The sequence below is a fragment of the Bidens hawaiensis genome, unplaced genomic scaffold (genome assembly GCF_021521415.1).
Source record: "Bidens hawaiensis isolate Kalapana, Puna unplaced genomic scaffold, B.hawaiensis_p1.1 tig00012184_1, whole genome shotgun sequence".
Taxonomy (NCBI): Eukaryota; Viridiplantae; Streptophyta; class Magnoliopsida; order Asterales; family Asteraceae; genus Bidens; species Bidens hawaiensis.
This window is the reverse complement of record NW_027491981.1, coordinates 183,687-208,763: the sequence shown is the minus strand read 5'-3', so window position 1 is coordinate 208,763 and position 25,077 is coordinate 183,687. Positions and strand designations below refer to the sequence as shown.

Below are 25,077 nucleotides of genomic sequence, written 5' to 3'. Positions count from 1 at the left end.
GTACCTCGACAAGTTTGTGATTGTTTTCATCGATGATATTCTCGTCTACTCCAAGAACGAGACTGACCACGATGATCACTTAAGGGTAATTTTGGAACTATTAAAGAAGGAACAACTGTATGCTAAACTCTCGAAATGTGAATTTTGGCTTCGCGAGGTTCACTTTTTAGAACATGTGATCAACGAGAATGGTACCTATGTCGATCCCGGTAAGGTAGAGGCCATCAAAAACTGGGAAGCACCTAAGACTCCGACTGAGGTGCGGCAATTCCTAGGACTGGCCGGCTACTACCGGCGTTTCATCGAGGGATTTTCAAAGATTGCTCAACCCCTCACTGCTTTGACTCACAAAAGGCACTAAGTACAATTGGGGTGACGCGCAAGAATCCGCTTTCCAACTGTTGAAAACCAAGCTTTGTAGCGCCCCTATTTTAGCCCTCCCCGAGGGAACAGAAAATTTTGAGGTACACTGTGACGCATCTATACAAGGTCTCGGTTGTGTGCTGATGCAACTCGAGAAGGTTATAGCCTACGCCTCTAGACAACTACGGGTTCACGAGAAGAACTACACGACCCATGATTTGGAACTCGGAGCTGTGGTGTTTGCTCTTAAGATATGGAGGCATTACTTGTACGGTACCAAGTTTACCATTTACACCGACCACAAGAGTCTCCAACATATCTACGATCAGAAGGAGCTGAACATGCGACAGCGTCGTTGGGTCGAGCTGCTCAAAGATTATGATTGTGCCATCAAGTACCACCCGGGCAAGGCCAATGTGGTGGCCGACGCCCTCAGCAGAAAAGAAACAGATAAACCCAGACGAGTAAGAGCATTGCAACTTACGATTCATGCCAGCTTACCCGATCAGATTCGCGATGCGCAACTGGAAGCTTGGAAAGATGAAAATCTTCCATCGGAACTCATGCGGGGCATGAACAAGCAACTTGAAACCAGATCGGACGGGGTCCGATATTTTGAGAACCGGATTTGGGTCCCACGATACGGAGAGTTGAGAACTCTAGTGATGGACGAAGCTCACAAGTCCCGATATTCTATCCACCCTGGCTCAGATAAAATGTATCATGATTTAAATGCACTTTACTGGTGGCCGAACATGAAAGCCGACATTGCCACCTACGTGAGCAAATGCTTGACTTGTGCCAGAGTCAAGATTGAATACCAGAAACCATCTGGTCTACTGCAACAACCGGAACTCCCAATGTGGAAATGGGAGCACATCTCAATGGATTTTATTACGGGTTTGCCTAAGACACCGACGGGATGCGATACCATCTGGGTGATCGTTGACCGGTTGACTAAATCGGCGCACTTCCTAGCGATTAAGGAAACAGACAAAATGGAAAGACTGACTCGTGTCTACATGAAGGAAGTAGTGTCGAGACACGGAGGCCTGTCTCGATCATTTCCGATCGAGATTCTCGTTTTACCTCACACTTTTGGAAGTCGCTGCAAAGCGCACTGGGCACACGTCTCGATATGAGTACCGCATACCATCCTCAGACGGATGGGCAAAGTGAACGGACTATTCAGACCCTGGAGGATATGTTGCGTGCATGCGTCTTAGATTTCGGAAAAAGTTGGGAACCCCACTTACCCTTGGTAGAGTTTTCGTATAATAACAGCTACCACGCAAGTATTAAGGCAGCGCCGTTTGAAGCGCTGTACGGACGGAAGTGTCGATCACCACTCTGCTGGGCAGAGGTGGGTGATAGCCAAATCACTGGTCCGGAACTGGTACTCGAAACCTCGGAAAAGATTGTTCAAATCCGAAACCGCATGGCAGCAGCACGAGATCGCCAAAAGAGTTACGCCGACAAGCGCCGAAAACCTCTCGAATTTCAAGTAAACGATCGGGTGTTACTCAAAGTCTCACCTTGGAAAGGTGTAGTTCGCTTTGGTAAGCGAAACAAACTCAACCCACGGTATGTTGGTCCGTACCGGATAACTGAGCGCATTGGTCCGGTGGCGTACCGACTGGACCTACCAACAGAACTCAGTGGCGTACACGATGTATTCCACGTTTCAAATTTGAAGAAATGCCTATCTGATGAAACCCAAGTAGTCCCTTTGGAGGAACTACAAGTCGATGAACAGTTACGGTTCATTGAGGAACCAGTTGAGGTTTTGGATTGGGAAACCAAAACGCTCAAACACAGCAAAATTCCAATCGTTAAAGTTCGTTGGAACTCGAGACGTGGACCGGAGTTCACGTGGGAACGCGAGGATCAAATGATGAAAAAGTATCCCCACCTTTTTGAAGGGCTAACCAAACACCGAAAACCGCGAAACCCGGCAAACCGTCAAACATCACCGGAGGTATGAATTAAATTTCGGGACGAAATTTCTTTTTACTAGGGGATGATATGACAAATTGAAATTTTTCTTCTTACTCTTTCAGACTCTCATCACGACTTGACTCAAATTTTCGGGACGAAAATTCTTTAACAAGGGAATGATGTGACAATCGTCAATTCCAGGTTAACTCCGTTAACTCAACTCCGTCAATTCAAACTTTAAGATCGTTGAATCTATAACGCACACTTCATTACATTTAAACTAGGGTTTAAATGACGCTTAACACTCACTACATGGGTAGTCTTTCGGGATTTGCACCGAAACGCAAACGAGTTGACGCAAACGATTGATAAATAAACGACAAACGTAAAAACAATAATTATATGATTATTATGTGTTAGGATTATGTGCTATGTGATAATACTATGGTCATGTTAACTTATTGTCCAAGTATGATGGAATGTTCTAGAAAAACAACACTTGAAAGTAGAAGGACTAGAGTGTAACTTGTTTGCTTATAAATATATCCTAAACTAAACCCTAACCTATTATTATTATTCCTTCCAAATCCCGATCGGAGCTCTCACCTCCCCTCTCCAAGGCTGCCGTCACTTTCATACACACATACAAACCCTAATCAAGTGTTTAATCCAAGAACTAGGTGCTAGGAAGGTATAATTGATCATCCTTTACCTTCTTGTTGTTTAATTTTGATGTTTAATGGGTTAATTAAGAACCCTAGGCAGCCGATTTTGATAAGTATGTATGAGTTAACATGATGGTTGTTGAATTCATGATGATTGATAAACTAGATTGATATTGATACATGATTGATTGTTGTTCTTGATTTGAATTAAAACACAAACCCTAATCTTGTATGTATGGTGTGATTGATATGCATGGATAGTAGTTATAGTGTCTAGAGGGTTATATGGATGCATAATAGTTCATAGATTGTTATTTTGTTGAGTTTTGATGTGAACAGATTCTGGACAGAATGTATATACGATGTTTAACTGACTGTAACGAAGTGTAAACGTGAAAATTGATTGAGATTGTGGGTACTGCAGTAAACTAGGTTGAGTCTAGTTTCTATAAAGTATAAATTCGTAATTTTTGGATAAGTGGAAGTATACTTTTATGATTTTACAAAAACGTGATGCAAAGCTGAGCTGTTAGACCTGCTGTTAGGTTATATTGTAAATGTTGTATCTCATGAACTACGAGACCAATTGGGTTGGTTCCACTTCTGGAAGTTGACTCACTGAGTTAGGAACCAAACCCAAGTGGTCTTGCATTTATTGGATTTTTCGTTTACCGGGAATTGCAAATAACATTCTGTTGTGCATGAATCTGACTGATATGAGTTTACTGTAGTGTTTTGATCATTATGGGAAATCTATATGGAATAAAAATAATATAAAATATGTTCTGGAAACCTAAGACATGTATGTTTCAGTGGTGATTTTTGGTGAATTAATTGAGATGATATGATCGGTGAAATAGTACAATCTTTCAAGTAGAAATTCTGTCACAATGAAACTAGCTGCTGAGTTGTGTAGGAATGCATGAAATATGATAGTTTTTATATAATTGTTGTATTTTGACCAAAATACCCTTGCGGGGAATAGTTGCTAGTTTGATTGCCATGAATTGACCAAATTGCCCTTATGGGGAATAATGGTTAGTTAGTCTTTGTTTGTTGACCAAAATGCCCTTACGGGAATAATTGCTTGTAAGTACGTTATTAATACATGACACGAAAGTAATTGCTCACTCGTGTATCGTATCACAATTGTACTTGTTTAAATCACACACGGTTCACAAACGAAACACGAAACATGATACGTGCATAGGTATTATGTGCCGAGTCTAGAGACTCGTTAAACGTTCCGATACTTAGAAAATCTCTTTGTTATTTTAGAACGCTAGAGAGTTTTCTACGACGCGCATCACTCGGTGATCTAATTTGGAATATTCTTCGCAAACAGTGAGTTCACTTACCCCGCTCTTTGAACTGTTTTCAAACGTTTTTCACTTGGGGGAGATAACATACTCCGATAAACGCATTTTTGAGATAAACACATATTTAAGATTTTGTTATAAATTATATATATCACTTGTAGAGGCTAAGCGGCACGTAACCCTTGAAGTCCCACGCATCGAACCGGTTAATATTTGGAATAGCGAGTCACTGTTGAGTAGTACTACTGGGTTTGACAAACCCCACCCGACGCTAAGCTCAACTGGAGGTTGAGTGGGTGTAATTTTGGCTAACACTTACCATGGTCTGGGTTGACCTGGTGACGGGCACTTGATAAACAGTCAGCTTCGGTCTCGAACCACTTAGTAATACTTGTTGTATAGATTAGCTACCTATCGATATATAATTTGACATAACATTATCTGGTAACACTTAAACGCTGTAACGTGGTTACACACTTAAACGCTGTAACGTGGTTACACACTTAAACGCTGTAACGTGGTTACACACTTAAACGCCGTAACGTGGTTACGCAAAACATTTAAACGCCGTAACGTGGTTACGCAAAACTTTTAAACGCCGTAACGTGGTTACGCAAAACACTTAACGAAAACGCTGAACTCAAACGCTAAACGATTTATCTTATATAACTTGTGAACTCACCAACCTCGTGTTGACCCCTTTTAGTATGTTATTCTCAGGTAGCCGAGGCGGGCGCGCGGTTTAGGAGCATGCATTAATTGTTAAACATCTTACTCTGCAAACTTAATTTTAACATTTACATTTGGTTTTAAGTCGTCCTGCGTGACGCAACTTTTGAATTAAGGTTTTACGCTTCCGCATTTACTTTCATTTAAACGTTTTTCTTTGGTTTAGTTATAACTAATGAATCCGATCCTGCCAGTTCACACCCTCTGACGGTAAAACTCCGTTAGTGGATTTTGAGGGTGTGACAGTTTCTAGCCCCATTTCCATGTTATGTTTTCGGGGCTGTGCGCATACTCAATGTGAATGTTAATACGCTTACCTTAAGTGGTAAGTGTATGTCTATATGATGACTGTGATAGTTATGTTATATTATGAAGGTATGCTTGACGATACGTAAACGATCTTCGGATATTGCACGTATTGTTAAGGTATATGAAAGAAAGTATGTATGAATAATGCATGTATGATATGTATATATATATATATGTATGAATGTTATAAAGGTATTTATATATACAGCCTGTTCGAATACAATGTCCTCATTCGAATACATTCCATATATTCGAATACATTGAGAAATTCGAATACAACGGGCATGTTAGAATACGTTGAGAATTTCGAATACAATGGGCATGTTAGAATACATTGAGCAATTCGAATACAATGGACATGTTATAATACATTGAGAATTTCGAATACAATGGGCATGTTAGAATACATTGAGAATTTCGAATACAATAGGCATGTTAGAATACATTGAGCAATTAGAATACAATGGACATGTTAGAATACATTGAGAATTTCGAATACAATGGGCATGTTGGAATACATTGAGAATTTCGAATACAATGGGCATGTTAGAATACATTGAGAATTTCTAATACAATGGGTATGTTAGAATACATTGAGCAATTCGAATACAATGGACATGTTAGAATTCATTGAGAATTTCGAATACAATGGGTATGTTAGAATACATTGAGAATTTCTAATACAATGGGCATGTTAGAATACATTGAGCAATTCGAATGCAATGGACATGTTAGATTACATTGAGAATTTCGAATACAATGGGCATGTTAGAATACATTGAGAATTTCGAACACAATGGGCGTGTTAGAATACATTGAGCAATTCAAATACAATGAACACATTAGAATACATTGAAAGATTCGAATTCAATGACATATTAGAATACATTGAAAGATTCGAATACAACGAACACATTAGAATACATTAAAAGATTCGAATATAATGGACATATTAGAATACATTGAAAGATTCGAATACAATGGACATATTAGAATACATTGAAAGATTCGAATACAATGGACATATTAGAATACATCAAAATATTCGAATACAATGGGCACATTAGAATACATTGAAAGATTTGAATACAAAGTATTTGAATACATTAGTGTTGAGGCCTGAGGGTAAAATTGTATTCTAATTACAATCTATTCAAATACAAGTCCATGCTTAACCTTGTAGAGCCATTAGAATAGACCAGAATTAGCCATTTTTGGCTGAAATATGAATTATGTGATTAGGACAAGTATTGATACACATGATTAATATACAGTTAGCAGAGCTCAGTTAAAGAAAGGAATAACCGTGAACGGAGAACGTAACAGGATCAATGTGAGTTTCTAGCCCCATTTCCATGTTATGTTATCGGGGCTGTGCGCATACTCAATGTGAATGTTAATACGCTTACCTTAAGTGGTAAGTGTATGTCTATATGATGAATGTGATAGTTATGTTATATTATGAAGGTATGCTTGACGGTACGTAAACGATCTTCGGATATTGCACGTACTGTTAAGGTATATGAAAGAAAGTATGTATGAATAATGCATGTATGATATGTATATATATATATGTATGAATGTTATAAAGGTATTTATATATACAGCCTGTTCGAATACAATGTCCTCATTCGAATACATTCCATATATTCGAATACATTGAGAAATTCGAATACAATGGGCATGTTAGAATACGTTGAGAATTTCGAATACAATGGGCATGTTAGAATACATTGGGCATGTTAGAATACATTGAGCAATTCGAATACAATGGACATGTTATAATACATTGAGAATTTCGAATACAATGGGCATGTTAGAATACATTGAGAATTTCGAATACAATAGGCATGTTAGAATACATTGAGCAATTAGAATACAATGGACATGTTAGAATACATTGAGAATTTCGAATACAATGGGCATGTTGGAATACATTGAGAATTTCGAATACAATGGGCATGTTAGAATACATTGAGAATTTCTAATACAATGGGTATGTTAGAATACATTGAGCAATTCGAATACAATGGACATGTTAGAATTCATTGAGAATTTCGAATACAATGGGTATGTTAGAATACATTGAGAATTTCTAATACAATGGGCATGTTAGAATACATTGAGCAATTCGAATGCAATGGACATGTTAGATTACATTGAGAATTTCGAATACAATGGGCATGTTAGAATACATTGAGAATTTCGAACACAATGGGCGTGTTAGAATACATTGAGCAATTCAAATACAATGAACACATTAGAATACATTGAAAGATTCGAATTCAATGACATATTAGAATACATTGAAAGATTCGAATACAACGAACACATTAGAATACATTAAAAGATTCGAATATAATGGACATATTAGAATACATTGAAAGATTCGAATACAATGGACATATTAGAATACATTGAAAGATTCGAATACAAGGAACATATTAGAATACATCAAAATATTCGAATACAATGGGCACATTAGAATACATTGAAAGATTCGAATACAAAGTATTTGAATACATTAGTGTTGAGGCCTGAGGGTAAAATTGTATTCTAATTACAATCTATTCAAATACAAGTCCATGCTTAACCTTGTAGAGCCATTAGAATAGACCAGAATTAGCCATTTTTGGCTGAAATATGAATTATGTGATTAGGACAAGTATTGATACACATGATTAATATACAGTTAGCAGAGCTCAGTTAAAGAAAGGAATAACCGTGAACGGAGAACGTAACAGGATCAATGTGAGTTTCTAGCCCCATTTCCATGTTATGTTTTCGGGGCTGTGCGCATACTCAATGTGAATGTTAATACGCTTACCTTAAGTGGTAAGTGTATGTCTATATGATGAATGTGATAGTTATGTTATATTATGAAGGTATGCTTGACGGTACGTAAACGATCTTCGGATATTGCACGTATTGTTAAGGTATATGAAAGAAAGTATGTATGAATAATGCATGTATGATATGTATATATATATATATATATGTATGAATGTTATAAAGGTATTTATATATACAGCCTGTTCGAATACAATGTCCTCATTCGAATACATTCCATATATTCGAATACATTGAGAAATTCGAATACAATGGGCATGTTAGAATACGTTGAGAATTTCGAATACAATGGGCATGTTAGAATACATTGGGCATGTTAGAATACATTGAGCAATTCGAATACAATGGACATGTTATAATACATTGAGAATTTCGAATACAATGGGCATGTTAGAATACATTGAGAATTTCGAATACAATAGGCATGTTAGAATACATTGAGCAATTAGAATACAATGGACATGTTAGAATACATTGAGAATTTCGAATACAATGGGCATGTTGGAATACATTGAGAATTTCGAATACAATGGGCATGTTAGAATACATTGAGAATTTCTAATACAATGGGTATGTTAGAATACATTGAGCAATTCGAATACAATGGACATGTTAGAATTCATTGAGAATTTCGAATACAATGGGTATGTTAGAATACATTGAGAATTTCTAATACAATGGGCATGTTAGAATACATTGAGCAATTCGAATGCAATGGACATGTTAGATTACATTGAGAATTTCGAATACAATGGGCATGTTAGAATACATTGAGAATTTCGAACACAATGGGCGTGTTAGAATACATTGAGCAATTCAAATACAATGAACACATTAGAATACATTGAAAGATTCGAATTCAATGACATATTAGAATACATTGAAAGATTCGAATACAACGAACACATTAGAATACATTAAAAGATTCGAATATAATGGACATATTAGAATACATTGAAAGATTCGAATACAATGGACATATTAGAATACATTGAAAGATTTGAATACAATGGACATATTAGAATACATCAAAATATTCGAATACAATGGGCACATTAGAATACATTGAAAGATTCGAATACAAAGTATTTGAATACATTAGTGTTGAGGCCTGAGGGTAAAATTGTATTCTAATTACAATCTATTCAAATACAAGTCCATGCTTAACCTTGTAGAGCCATTAGAATAGACCAGAATTAGCCATTTTTGGCTGAAATATGAATTATGTGATTAGGACAAGTATTGATACACATGATTAATATACAGTTAGCAGAGCTCAGTTAAAGAAAGGAATAACCGTGAACGGAGAACGTAACAGGATCAATGTGAGTTTCTAGCCCCATTTCCATGTTATGTTTTCGGGGCTGTGCGCATACTCAATGTGAATGTTAATACGCTTACCTTAAGTGGTAAGTGTATGTCTATATGATGAATGTGATAGTTATGTTATATTATGAAGGTATGCTTGACGGTACGTAAACGATCTTCGGATATTGCACGTATTGTTAAGGTATATGAAAGAAAGTATGTATGAATAATGCATGTATGATATGTATATATATATATATGTATGAATGTTATAAAGGTAATGACAAAGAAAGGTAATGTATGGTTGTATGGTAACGAAAGGGAACCGGGCCCTAATAATACTCGAGACAAGAGGGAACTGAACCCTAATAACACTACAGCAAAAAGGGCTTTTTAGGACATTTTGTGTGGGACGCTTGTAAAATAGGGTCCTAAAATCTATTTAATAGGACAAATGAACATATGGGGTCCTTTTACAATATACGCTACACAACCGGTGTCCTAGAAAGTTATTTTATAGGATGGATGATTCTTTGGGGTCGTATTATCAAATAACTTAATACGACACTTAAGATGCAAATCCTATTAAAGTAATCTATAAGACATGTAGTTGTTGGTGTCCCATTATGTGGTAACGTGATAGGACACGTGATCACTGTAGGTCTTATTATAACACAAGTTAATAGGACACTTTGTAGTTAAGTCATAAATGTTCGGTGTTATAAGACCCTTTCTAGTCGAAGTCATATAAGAACATAACTTAATAGAACATTTTACACTATGGTCTTATAAATCTAACCTTTATAAGACTCTTAATCATTGTGGTGTTATTATAATACACCGTAATAGGACATTTGATATTTGAGTCATAAAACATCTGTTATTTAGGACGCTTATTCGGTATAGTTTTATTATAACATAACTTAACAGGACACTTGACATTTGAGTCTTATAACTTTAACCTTTATATGATGCTTAATCATTGTGGTGTTATTATAATACATCGTAATAGGACACTTGATATTGTAGTTATAAAACATCTATTTTATAGGACGCTTATTCGCTAGAGTTTTTATATAACAAACTTAATATGACACTTGACACTTGGGTCTTATAATTTAAAACTTTACATGATGTTTAACCATTTTGGTGTTATTGTAATACACCGTAATAGGACACTTGATATATGAGTCTAAAACATTAGTTTTTTTTTTAATTTTGAAACTCAAGCTAAAAAATCCTCCCTTGTGTAAGGAGGATTAAAGGAGAGACTGTAAAATTGAAAGATGAGGAATGTATTCACATCAAATGGCAGGTATGTGTTTAATTATTACATGTAGTTGTAAGGCCCCATCTCCGATGCCCTACATTGGACGTTGAATTTACTCATAAATACAGTTCTAAATATCAGAGTTAATAAAAGCATTCGCAGAATAATAAAAACATTCAAACCATTACATTACATAACCATTAATTATTGTCTTAACGAGCATTCAAGTCATTCAAACATAAAACATTGTCTTTTAAAATAACATAACAAAACACTTCATTGAGATGCCAGTGTCTTCAAATCCATGCCATGTGCTTCCCCTCAAGCGAGCTGCCTCAGCCTACTCACCTGCGTGCATACTAAAAGTCAGCTACGCTGAGTGAGTTCTAGTTAATCATACGACATACAATCAGTTCACATACTTGCACACATGCCCGAAGGGGTGTACATTATTCATACTTACTTTTCATACATAACTATCCATCCTATTTAGCCTTCCGCCCTATAACCTCACAGTTATTATAAGAGTCTGGTCCCTAACATCACAGATATTATAAAGGGTCTGGTTACTACCATCACATATATTATAAGGGTCTGGTCCCTACCATCACATATATTATTATAAGGGTCTGGTCCCTATCCTCACATATATTATTAGGGTCTAGTCCTTATCCTCACAGATATTATTAGGGTCTGGTCCCTTTGTTACTTGCATCTGTACCATACCTGTCTTACGTACCTTCCTTGACAATACGTGCAATATCCGAAGATCGTTCACGTACCATCAACATATCATACATACATTATTCATTCATCATATATCTTCATACATACATCATTCATACATCATATATATCAATCATATCCTTAACTTCCACCTGACGGTGCATGCAATATCCGAAGATCGTTCACACACCATCTAGCAATCATCATACATAAATCATACAAGGCATACACTTACCATTTAAGGTAAGTGTATTAACTATCACATCGAGTATTCACACAGCCCCGAAACATAACAAGGAAGTGGGGATAGAAACTCACCTGAACTCGATTACGTTCATCGTTAACTGTTATTCCTTTCCTTAGCTGTGCTCGACTAACTATATAACAATTACACATATCAATTAACTATCACTACTCATATCGCGTTTCTAGTGTAGTTGTAACCCTCAACGAATGGGAGTCCGGGAGCAGCGCCCCTGAAAGCGCGGTTCTAGGGGCGGCAGCCCCTAGCAGGGTCCAAGGGGCAGAGCCTCTGGCTGGGGTCGAGCTGCCAGGTCAGCTTGGAAAAATTTTATTTCCATTAACTGTCTTAACACATTTTTCATTAGAATTTTGAATCATTAATTAATTTACTAACTTAAAAGTTCAAGGGCTTCTTTGTAATTAAATCATTCTTTTTCTAAGTCCAGGGACCATTATGTCATTTTGTTAAACTTCTAGTTTGTTACATTGTTCTTAACGAATTGGGTTATCATATCGAACTGGTCTTTATCATGAATTGGACCTTATAACGAACTAGTCCTTTGAAGAATCAGTTCATGTAGCGAATCAGTCCATGTAACGAATTGGACCTTCCAATTCGTTATCTCCTTTAATGAATGACTATAACGAATCAAGGGTGATTCGTTATCTTTTCCCTTAACGAATTGAACACGAACTGAAGCTAGTTCGCTATGCTTTCTTTAACGAATTACTTGGCGAATCACCCCTAGTTCGTTAACTTCCCGTTAACGAATTAGGGTTAGGTCAGAGAATGTCAGAAACATTCTCTGACATTCCTTTATCCCCGTACCATTTCCGGCGCCGTCGCCGGAAAAACGCGGTTTTGCCGAAAAAACGAGTTTTGACTCGTTTTTCACTGTTTTTCGCCTCGTTCGATCCAGATCTGAGATAGGGTGACTCCTAAGCTCATCTTAGGTTCGGTTTATACCCGATTCCACCCGGATCTCATGACTTAAACGGTTTAACGGTGTCGGCTCGTCATTTCGTGACCATATCTAACGGGTTTAAGCTCATACAACATCATACTATCATTACCTTAGGTCGGGATCGGTTATTCTTCTATGTTTCTGCTAGAGAGAATTAGAGAGAGAGAGAGAGAGAGAGCTTAAGTGTTTGTTTTGATGGTGTATGGAATATGTGTGAAATGAAATTAAATGGGTAATTATGACTTATATAATTATGGATCATGGGTTTAAGCCCATGGTCTTTCCTTCCTTCCTTCATAACCCAAGTCCATAACCTATATCCATTTAACCCAACACTAGCCCGACTCATAATAACTCGTATTTCATTTATTAACCGAAACTCGAAAAACGGGATGTTATAGTAGTTTTTGTAAATAAGTTATCAAGTAAGATTTGAGTTATAGAGCTCATCATTTCAATTGTAGAAAGATGATAACGAGTGATTGAAAACTTATTTGATTTCGATGTGAATAATCGGGTTTCGGGGAAGAAACTTATTTAACAGGGGTAGATTTGTAACATTCAAAATTTCATATAGGAGTTAATACACACACACACACACACACACACACACCATGAAGGTAATATATTTAACATGGCGTATAACTTTATTAAAGTCCTTAACTTGGTAAATTAGAGCTGCATACCATTGGATATTACAAGGTTTAATATTGTAAATTTACCAATTCTAAAAAATAATCAGCTTGTGGAGAATGAAATCCACGTTTGAGCACCCAGCATCAGAAACCATCGACTTCACTGATGGTGTGGTGAGTTCGAACGAAATCTGAAGAGCAAGAACACAAAATGGGGTGGAAATATTGTGATTAACCTTGTGCATGTTGAGATTGAAGCTATAATCAAGAGAATTATGATAATTTTTAATTGGAAGAACCAAGGTATGGTGATTTAAACCCTAGTTCTTAAATTAATGAGGATGGGTTCATATATGATGAACTAGGTGTTAAAATCATTGAGCATAGAATTGATAGTGTTGTGGTTTCCTTCCGTTTCATGAATAAACTATGCATATAATTTGAAATTTGATTGCGTGTTGATATATATATGATATATAAATTCAGTTGAGATGATGGAACTGCTTATTTGGGGGTTTGCAGATCACCTTTATAATTGTTAATTTGGTAAGACATAGTTATGCCTATAAGGTGTTTGATAAAATGCCTCAACTAAAGTTTTATTTGATAGTGTTGACATCTTGTACCTTATAATTGTTGTACTGGGTGTTCCTAAACTTTTATGTATATCTGATTTGCGTTAAAAATCAGGATTTTGGTGTTTATATGTCATTGGGTTGAATTGGGGAAGAAACACTAACTTTAATTTTCGCAGCTTTTGTACTGATTTTAGGCTGTTTTGTATAAATTGTATAAATTCAACCAAGTGTCCGTTTTGGGTGTTCTTTATATGCTTGGAAACCTTGTGGGGACTATTTTCTGCAGAATTTTAGAACAAGGAAAGTTATGGTCGTCTACTAGGTCAAATTGGCCAATGATTACAGCTGCGCAGAAAGTATTTCACATGAACTAGCTTTTTAGAAAAATAAGTTAAAAGTGAATGTTTAAACATGTTCGAAGTATAATATAAATTGTTGAATATAATTGGTTGTGTTAATTTATTATATGGTGTTTTATGGGTTGCAAATACTTGCATAAAGGTTTATGCAAGAAATTGTATTAAGATGTCACACATGTTGAATACTGAACGATGGATTTTGATGGATTTTGTATGTTGGATTTTGTTAAAAAGAATACTATTGTAGAGTGATTTCATTGTCCACATTATGTATTCTAAATGTTGAAAGTTTACACGTTAACAAGCTAGGTACGAAGCAAGCTTGGAAGTCAACTAGTTGAACGGACGTCGCGTAATCAAGCTCCTACGGGAAAAGGTAGGTTTATCTAACATCTAAAACCATTAGAGGGGGGGGGGGGGTCAACCATCTTAGTTATACTTTCTTGTAAATGTCAAATCCGAGTTTTGAGTATTTTGATTTATATATCCTTACGTGGTGGAAAGGGGTCGTTTCGACTTATTTAGAAAGAACTTAGTTTTGTTAACTTCATAAGGGAGATGGGGTCATTTTGACACGCTAAAAGTGTAAGTTGCTTTATCATGTGTTAGTAAATGGACCTTACACTATAATTGTATTGCAAGGTTACGTTTTGATTTTTATTTTGTTTATGCTATTTATGGAAATCAAAGTAGTAAAATAGATTACTTGTAATGTGACTAGTTAGGGGATTGGTAATTGTTAGTGTTCACATGGGCGGTATATCTAATTAAAAGTATCGACCTGTTAATGAAGGACCAATATTGATAGTGTAGCTAAACAATTACTTTGACTTGTTACTAATAATCATAAATGAATAATACGTATATGGGTATCTTGGTCATTTAAATTAATGAACCGCTCGTGATAGTTTTTGGTGGCATATTAGTCGAATGAGGTTTTTAACAATTATGGAACACTCTGTATAGATTTTTAAGTAACAGATCATGAGTAGCAATAAAGTAGATTGTAAACAGGCTGGTTTGTGGGTTATGTAATTATCATATTTAATGTGATTACCTTGTTTAGAAACAAGTACGAGTTTTCTCTCGGAATCAGACGAACAAGTTGTAAACGATGTGAATATGTAATCGAGGTTGCGATTCTGCAACCAAAGTAACATACGATGGTGTACGCCTTTTGCTTAAAGTTTGGCTCCTTCACATATTCGAGTTGAAGCTTGTATTAAATGACGTGGAGTCTTTAATAATTTAGGACGTTACAGACCATATGGGTTATTTTCTACAATTCAAGATTGTATTTGTGCATCCATCGCAGGGCCTTGTCCATTCATCTCGGTATGTATTTGTTAAACTTGTGATACGAATAATTTTAATAACATGGAACTTAATGCTTAGACATGGATGGTTTATTTGTAGGTAGTCCGTGAGGATTGAGGACACAGAATGACTCGGGATTTTATGGTGCTTGTTTCTTTTATTGCTTTTAATTTCTTTGTTGAATGTTACAAGAGTTTATGTTGAATAATGTTATAACTTAATTATGTTTAGTGTTTTTGCTATGAATAAGCTTATTTAATAAAGAATTTTTATTTTTTTTTTCAGTAGTTGATGTTATACACGATAACTATTAGGATTATATATGTTGATGGTCTTTTTATTGTTTAATAAAAACCCCTTATTTAGATATCCATAACCGTATCATAAAATTGTGTGTGTGGACGTTTAAAAAATGGTTGTATAATATGATTTGTTAGGACTTTGAAATTTTGTCCTATTAAACGTTAGAACATTGCAAAAGTGCCATAATATGTTTTTTAGGATGCTATTTAAGTTCATAGACATATTATGCGACCATAAAATTTAGTTTCATAATCTTGTTTGGGATATTAGGACCCTTTTCTTGGTAGTATAATATTCTATCATATGGGTCCTATATATTAATTTTTAAGGACGCTTGTATGTGTATAAAAAGTTTACAATTAGGTAAGCACGTGTCAGAACATTGCTAAAGTCTCATAATATGTTTTTATTGGGACACTTTTTGGGTTGTTAATGGATAATTATACGACCATAAAATTGGTTTCATAATCTTATTTGGGATATTAGGATACTTTTTGAGTTCCGAAACTTATTACGACCCCTTTACATGAAACGCTTTTCTCGTTGGTCCTATTAAATGAAATGTCCTATAAAATAGCATTTTAGGACGCTTTCGTACGTACTAAAAAACCCTTTTGTTGTAGTGTAATATTCGAGGCAAGAGGTAACCAAACCCTAATAATATTCCAGGTAAGAGGGAACCGTGCCCTAATAATACCCGAGGCAAGAGGGAACCGAACCCTAATAATATTTGAGGCAAGAGGGAACCGGGCCCTAATAATACTCGAGGAAAGTAGGGCATAATGCTCTTTAAAACGTAATGTATGAATATAAAAGAAAAAAAGTATGAAGGTAAGTAAGTATATTATAAATGAAAGTATGATGTATGAACGAAAGTATGTAATTATGAATGTGTTGCATGTCATATGATTAACTAGAACTCACTCAGCGTAGCTGACTTTTAGTATGCACGTAGGTGAGTAGAATGAGACAGCTAGTTTGAGCTATCACATGGCAGAAGAATAAAAGGCTGGCATCTGAAGACTCAAGATGTTTTTATGTTTATTGATGTTTAATTTGAAAGACAAGATGTTTGTTTAAGACAAGTTTTGAAATGTTATGTAATGTTACATGAAGATTTTATATTCCGCGAAAGTTTTAATTAACTCTAATATTTAGAACTGTGTTTATGAGTAAATCCAACGTCCAAAGTGAGGCACCGGTAACGGGGCCTTACATAAATAATATCATCATTAGGGAGTTGTACCTTCCTAGTAATCAACTTTTAGATCATCCATCGTCTCCTCACTATCCATGGCGTGAAACCGAGCACCAGAATCCATCAAGAGTCAACACTACTTGTTACACAACAAAACACGTAATCACCCTAAATGGCTACCTTATTAGTGTTCAAATCGTTTTAATATCCTCTTCCTTGGACCTTGGCATAAATTGTTACCATGCCCACCTCATTAAAATTTCAAAACCTCACTTTCTACTAAATTCTTGACGAACTCCTTCCCTGGCCCCCACTATTCTTGCTATTTCCCTTGATTCTGCCAATAAGGAACATCTAGAGATGATCTACAACCATGGTTTATAGCGAGTATCCTCACCCAACACAATATCTCAGATCCCTTCAAATGCCTAATAGCAGCCCCTATAGAATTGGTAGTTGTAGTTATTGTCTCATACTAGCTATCAGGTCGTGAAGACAATAACACCAAAGCTTTAGTATCATTATCGAACTTGATTCCCATATATGATAATCTGGATATAATCGAGTTCATTTTTTTAATGTGAGTGGCAATTGAGCCACCCTTGCTCATTCTTTTCATAAAATAGATCTCTCATTAACACTCGAATAACATCCGAAACTTGAATACCCAAAACTAAAAACAAAAAACAACCCAAAGTAACCCTAATAAGAAAACAAACAAGAAATAAAACAATTGTTTATTCATTTCGATCTGATTAGCAACTGAAAAAATGCTTATAGAACACATGCTACAACGGTAATTAATCAAACGACGGATGACGAGTACAAATTAATTCGGTGGTTCGACAATAGTACGACATGTGCACGCAAGAAGAGGTATGGGCGATGCAGGGTTCCGTAACAATGGTTTCTTTGAAAAATCAACAACAATTTATTCTGTTTGAGGTTATGTAATCTTATTTTAGGGTGCTGCTAAACATACCACCCTCCCATCCATTTTTACTAAACATACCCCCTCTCAAGTTTTACATTAATACGATTTACCTTTTTGTTATTTCTTTTGTCATTTTGTTATATTTTATTATCATTATTATTTTTATGAAAACATTTTTTCCTATTTTTATTTAGAATTTTTTTTTCTATTTATCTTTTAATGTATATTTAAAAGCCTTTAACAAAACATATTTTTCTTACTTAGAAAAACGTTTTTTTCTTATCTAAAAAACGTTCTTTTCCTTGTTTAAATTTTTTTTTTATATACTTGTTTTTATCTTTTTAGAAACTTGATAAATAAATTTGACACTTTTCTCAGATAACATTAATCTCATGTATTTAAATCTAGCACAAAAAAAACAAATTTCTTTGAATACATTTTATAAAAAAAATTAAAAATAGCTAGAGAAAACATAAAAAACTTTTCAATACAAGTACAAAATAAACAAACTTTTAATAAGATTAAAAGTAAAATAATAAAATCAATAATAAATATATATTAAAAAACTGTAAAACAAAAATAAAAATTTAATAGTTTTTTATTTGATATTTTGAGAGAATGTAAAATTAAATAAGAGGAACTACTATATCGATTATAAATATTAAAGGAAAATGAAAGTTCACAGAAAATGTATGGTTAGCAAGGAAGGATGACATGTTAAGCCTTACCCTTATTTTATAATGAAGTTTATTACTCCGGTATTCATCTTGGATAGTACTTTTATAATAGATTTTGATACATATTTTAATAAATTATTTTAGCTGATTTTTAGTTTTGTTCTCTGGATTCTTCTACTATTTCTTTAACTATTTCTAATGATTTTTTCAGTACTTATTTTTCAACTTCGCTTCAAGTTTTATTAACTAGTTTTATTATACTCTTTTCAGAATCAAGATCGATAGATTAAATCAAATAAATTATTTAACTATCTGATTCTATATTTATGTTTAAACTTAATATTATTAAAGTACTAGTGAGTCGTAAACTTACTAAAGATATTTAAATAAATTAATATTAAAATAAAAACAAATTACAAGTATCTTAAAGAATATTCCAATCAAGTTCAAAGATGATCATATGTATAGTCTGATATATATGTTAGTAAGTCAAGTTACAAAATTAGCTTATCAAAGGGTTCAATTTTATGTTGACATGTCAAAAATCAAAATGATTGATAATTTTATATTATATGGGCTAGTTAGTTTTTTAATTCATCAATTCAAAGCAAAAAAGGATCAAATAAATTGGACAACTTAACATCTTATGATAATAGGGTCAATATGGTCAAGATCAGGATTCTACACAAAACTTTACATATCTTATGATCGAAAGTGTTGACACGTCTTTCTTGAACAGATAACGAAATCATAACATCTAACATTTGAGTTAAAGATATTTAAGTAGTAGAATGCAGATCAAATTTAAAGTGATCTATAAATCTATAAACACACAATTTTAAGTAAATACTTTTTCTGATGTACAAAGATTACAACAACACATATACTAAAACCCTAGTTAAAAATTATTCTTATAATCTTGTCTTTTAATCCTCTGACGGTGTCGTTTCTTGAGCACAACCACAGGCGAACACCCTTCTTCAAATCCATACTTCATCTTCTTCAATGACTCCTTCACTCTCTCCACCGGAAAGTTTAACACAGCCAACGAACCTCTCATTGTAAAAGCCGCTTCATCATACGCCATGGCTGCTGCCTCAGCGCTATCAAACGTACCTAGCCACACACGGACACCGTGTCTCGTGGAGTCCCTTATCTCAGCTGCGAACTTGCCCCACGGACGTCGTCTAACGCCGCGGTATGGCTTGTTGTTGCTAGGGTTTGACCGTGAAGAAACTTCTTTGACTTTTTCGGTGGTTGAGGTGTTTAACTCCGGCGAGTGGTCGTCTAGATCTAATGTGGATGCAACTGCTAGCATGTCAAATAATAGCATGTCTTGTGAGTCGTTGAGATCAAAAGGAAGTGAATCTTGCCGGAATATTATATGATCGTCCGAAAACGATGAATAATATTCCGGTGAGTAAGAAGAAGCATCCATGAATAAGATATTGTTTTGTGAAGGGTATGAAATAATGTAGAAACTAAATAGCTATATTCATTATATCAAAGGGAAGCGTGAATGATAGACGTCATAAGTGGGTCCTACCATGATGTCATAATTGCTGTTATCGCATGGTTGTGGTTTTTTGATTTGTTTAATCTGGATTTTCATATCTAAAGTTGGTCGTACCAAGTGGATAAGTGCTATTAGGCTGAGGGGTGTGTGGCTTCAACGGGGGCGCTAGAGCCCCTCTGCTCGCGCCCCCAGGCGCTAACACCACACCACCAGGGCGCTAGCGGAGGCGCTAACGGGGCGCTAACGCGAAAAACAATGCAGGCGTGAGCCGGTTAGCGGGAGAAGAGAGAGGGCTGCACAACTTTTGATGGTTTTTTGACCGTTGGGAGCCGAACAAACCAATAAAAAAAATTCGCTGGAGCCCCTGCTGGAGCCCCTCCACACCAGGGTCAGGGGCTCCAACGGGGGCTCCAACACCCTCCTTATCCAGTTTCTCTCTCTGCCATACGTCATAATATTATTGGTTGGAGCCCCCATTAAAGCCCCCCACACCCCTCAGCCTTATGATTGGTTAACCTGTGTTTCTTTGAAAGTCATGATTCATGAAGATCATAGCTCTTCTACATTTAGAGGGCTGACAATTGGGTACCTGTTAAAGACAAGATAAGATCTCATAATCAAAAAGTACGGTATGTGAATTTTTTATTTTCTTAAATAATTGAAATTAGTAGGCTAGACTCCCTCATTATCCCTTACTGGTACACAAAACTTAAATCTGTCTTATAGTCATGACATATAAAGTAGTTAAAAGAGTCGTATTCAAGTTTGATATTTGTGTTACGCGCGTCGCCTTTTACCTGTTAAACCTGTTAAGACACGAATTGTCAGCCCTACTTTAAACTATGTGTAGTTAGGGGTGAGGGGTGGGGCACGGTCCAGGTGGCCGATGATGTGGCTCGCGAACATCGCTACACCGGTCCGTGAGCCGGGGCGCAGTTGGGCGGCGTGACTGTGGTCGCGGGACACAAAATAGCCGTTGGGCTTTTGGGGTTCAAAAAAGTAGCCGTTGGCTAGTTTAAATTGTTTTTTTTTAACTAAATAACACATTATAAATAACTAGCCCATTTTATAACAATAACACACCATTCTCACTTCATTTCTCTCTAATAATTTAAGAATTTATCAAGTTACAAACCATGTCGGGTTGGGGCAACATCAAAGACACTCAATTTCCCGAGGAATGTAACTACATGGACGACGATTCGTTTCAAGTTCATTGGGATGTCACAACCTGAAATTTCGGTCCCGGAAACACAACCGGAGCCGGCAAAACGATCCCACAAAAAGAAGGGGAAGAAGACCGGCGAAGCGGATGGTCCCTCGGCACCGGAGAAGCGGAAGACTACTCCGTGGTCTAAAGAAGAGAAGCTTGCATTGGCGAAAGCTTGGATTGAAATATCCCAAGATCGGAACGCGGGTAAATTATTTTGTGAATTTTATTGTTTGATATTTCTTTAAAGAAGAGAAGTTTTATTACATTTTTTGTTATTTATTTTGTAGCCGACTTTCAAAAAGCTCGAGTTTTTTGGGCCAAGGTTCGGGAATGTTTTTATGAACAAGTGGGGACTAGGGCTCGTACCGATAATATGATATCGGGTCGGTGGACCGATACTCGTAAATATGTAGGATTGTTTACCAACATACATAACTGCAATGCTAACCGAATGCGGCCGAGTGGGTCCAATGATCTCGCGGTTTACCAATTCACTTGTGATGAATGGAAACAAGAGGTGTTGTGAAGGTATGGGGTTGTGAAGACGTTTGACGATGGCTACTTGTGGGAGGTGTTAAGAAAGTGCTCGAAATGGATTGAACTATGTGCGGAGGACTTTGGCGAAGGGGCAAAACGTACAAAAACTAGTGCGTCCGGCACATACGTCTCTTCGAGCGGGTCGGATAATCAAATTGACTTCGACCTAAACTTGTCCGAAGGTCATTTGAAAGACCAAGGTTGTAGCTGCCCTCCGGGTAGGGATCGTGGGAAAAAAACGGTTGGTGATGGCGACAATAAAAAATAAATTAAGGAATTGTCAAGGGCATCCACTCGATTGGTGAAGCTCAACACAAAAGAAACCGTTTCAAGAGTTTGGCTTTTCTAGCCAAAGACTTTAGCCACCTACCGTCAAACGACCAAGCGCTAATGGAGGAAGAAAAAGAACGCATTCGGAAGGAATTTGCAACACAAAAATAAAAGCGCTATTTATTTTTATTTTTTTATTTTTCTTTTTATTTTCATTTTTATTTATGTTTTAATAAAGTATTTTAATTTATATTTGTGTATATAACAAAAAAAATTAAAAAAAATCAATCAAGCCCCTGACCAAGCCCCTGATCACCAGGACCACTACACCCTCTGAGGCTTGGTTGAGAGGCTTGATCATGTGCCACATCAACGCCTACGTGTCAGATTTTGCTTGGCTCACTTGGGGCTTAACCAAGCCCCATTACCCTTAGCCTTAAGATGGTTAACTTTTCTTTTTTAAATAGTTTGAATTTTGAACCATATAAAGGCGACTTGTGTAAAAAAAATCGAACAGAAAATTAGAATGTTTACATGGTCATTTAGATGCTCGGATATTATACAGAAAATCTAGAAAGAATGTACTAGATTATGGAACAAATCTAGAAATATGTTTAATTTATACAATGCAACACAAATGTAAGATAGCAACCAAAGTTGTGACCAACCAAAATTGTCGCAAATATTTGTAACCAAAGTCCAAAATGGTCGCGTATTATGATGACGGGTATACCCTTAACATCAAGTATTGTACATTACTTCGTATATACATGCAAGTAATTCTAAGGTGTTAAAATTCATTTTATTCAATTTTTATATTAATATTCAAAGTGGTATAACGAGTTGTAACGACTATTCGTGAGCCATATTTAGTCTTAACTAATCATAAAAAGTATTAATTGGTCATATAGCAAGGGCCATGCTTAATTGGATAACTAACTTTTGCTTGTGATAGTCTAAAGAATAAAGATCAATAAGATGTATTCCTATTTGCTCGAAATAACGCAATCTATTTCTACTCATAAACTGGTCCAAGAGAAAATATTCTCGTGTCAGGTTTTGAACTTCATGATCATCACTCTTAAAGGTAAGAGTCATTACCACCTAGCCAAGGTTGGAATGACGCTCATAATTAGATGTCATCTGTCATTTGTTACGAAAATCATAAGTCCTTAAATAGCCTTTATACTGTCATGATTTTCTATTGTTTTCCTTTTGATTAAAGGTAATTTATAACGACCATATTATTTTAATAAAATTTCATTTCATTGTTAGTTGATCTTTATAAGCAATTTGCGGAAAGAAACATGAGTGGCCAGCTCATAAGTCATATATAACACATAAAATACATGTGGTTTGTTGACTGATCAAACACAGGTCAACAGTAAATGCCATTTTAATTAGATGAAAATTTTAACATGTTCTTATTTTAATTCATTTACCAGAGTAAAAGATATCAAGTTGTTAATTGGACTATTTTACTTGTATTAGCACGTTTGTGTATGAACATATGTATAAGGTTGTTTATGTAGAGTATGTGGCTACATTAATTTATAACTGCACGAGGGCATGTATGTGTTGTGATTCTGGCTCATAATGGGTTTTAGGTACTTTTATTTTATTATTTCTGGAAATATATAAGATGTGATTTTTGAAGATCAAAAGAGGGCATACCGATAGCGATATCGATATGTGATGATAATGAGTTACCTAATGTAAAAATAAATGATATACGTCTTTAATGGGTCATAATGTGTATAAATATATGAGTATTATTATCGGGCTCATAATGGGTTAATGATGCCTATATTTTGCTAACTATTATCTGTAATGAGTCGTAATGTGTCGTTTGGTTTATATTGTGGTATATAATAACAGGTGATTCGGTTGAATGAGGAAATAGAGCAATTACGACAAGAGAAAGAAACAAAAATACTACCTAAAGAAAACAACAGAGCACATAATTTACAATGATGGAGTAAATCGAGGAAAATAGGATTGCAAATTTCGAAACGCAAAAAGGAAAGCACTGAAATGAAAAAGCAATTCAATTTCTTTTGAAGAGTATACCAAAATTTATCCAACTATTCAAGCATTTGATCTTTTGGTAAACACTGTCAATTTGGATATTTGTAATCATGCCTATGTCTCTGGAATATCTTATCGTACCTATATTATTGGGATACTTTTGTCATATTTTGTTTTAAAAGTTTGTTTACTTTTATGAATCGGTACAATTTTATGAGTTTATTGAACTATTTGATTATGACATTAAAATTTATAAACAGTGAAAAAAAAGAGTCTTTTAGTGCTATGGAATTTTTGCAATCAAAACGGTTTTCACAAAGCCGGTTGCAAGTGTGAACAAAATTATTTGATTGTTAAATTCAGCATTCGCAGCAAAGAACACCGCCACAAATTTGGTCGTAAATGAGCTTGGTTGAATTTTAATTTAGTCACTAATAGTTCAGTCAAAAAAAAGGCATGGTTGCGTAATATGTTGCAGTCTTAGTTATCAAAGGTTCAGTCACAAAATCAGTCGCAAAAGCGCTTGCAACAATATTTTAATCGCAAAAGTAATTTTATATTCGCTAACAGTTCAGTTGCAAAATTGATTGCAAAAACTTGAATGCTAAATATTACCCATCCAGGTGTGACCGACCTTCGAAAGCGGTCACAAAATGGCCCCAAAATAGCATTTGCGACTATATGCAACTGGAAACACAGTAACAAATACTTATTTTTCTAGTAGTACGTGATAATCAACACCACCGACCCCGATAGATATATAAAAGAAGGTATAAAGATCAGTTAGATATTTGCTTCTCAAGTTTGTTTGTGATTTACACTGCATA

The 25,077-nt window shown here is 35.5% G+C and overlaps 1 pseudogene; it reads right to left on the bottom strand.

Annotated features, from left to right (window-relative positions):
• Positions 1–19,584: 19,584 nt before the first annotated feature.
• Positions 19,585–20,137, bottom strand: LOC143540252 (ethylene-response factor C3 pseudogene; annotated as a pseudogene).
• Positions 20,138–25,077: the final 4,940 nt, after the last annotated feature.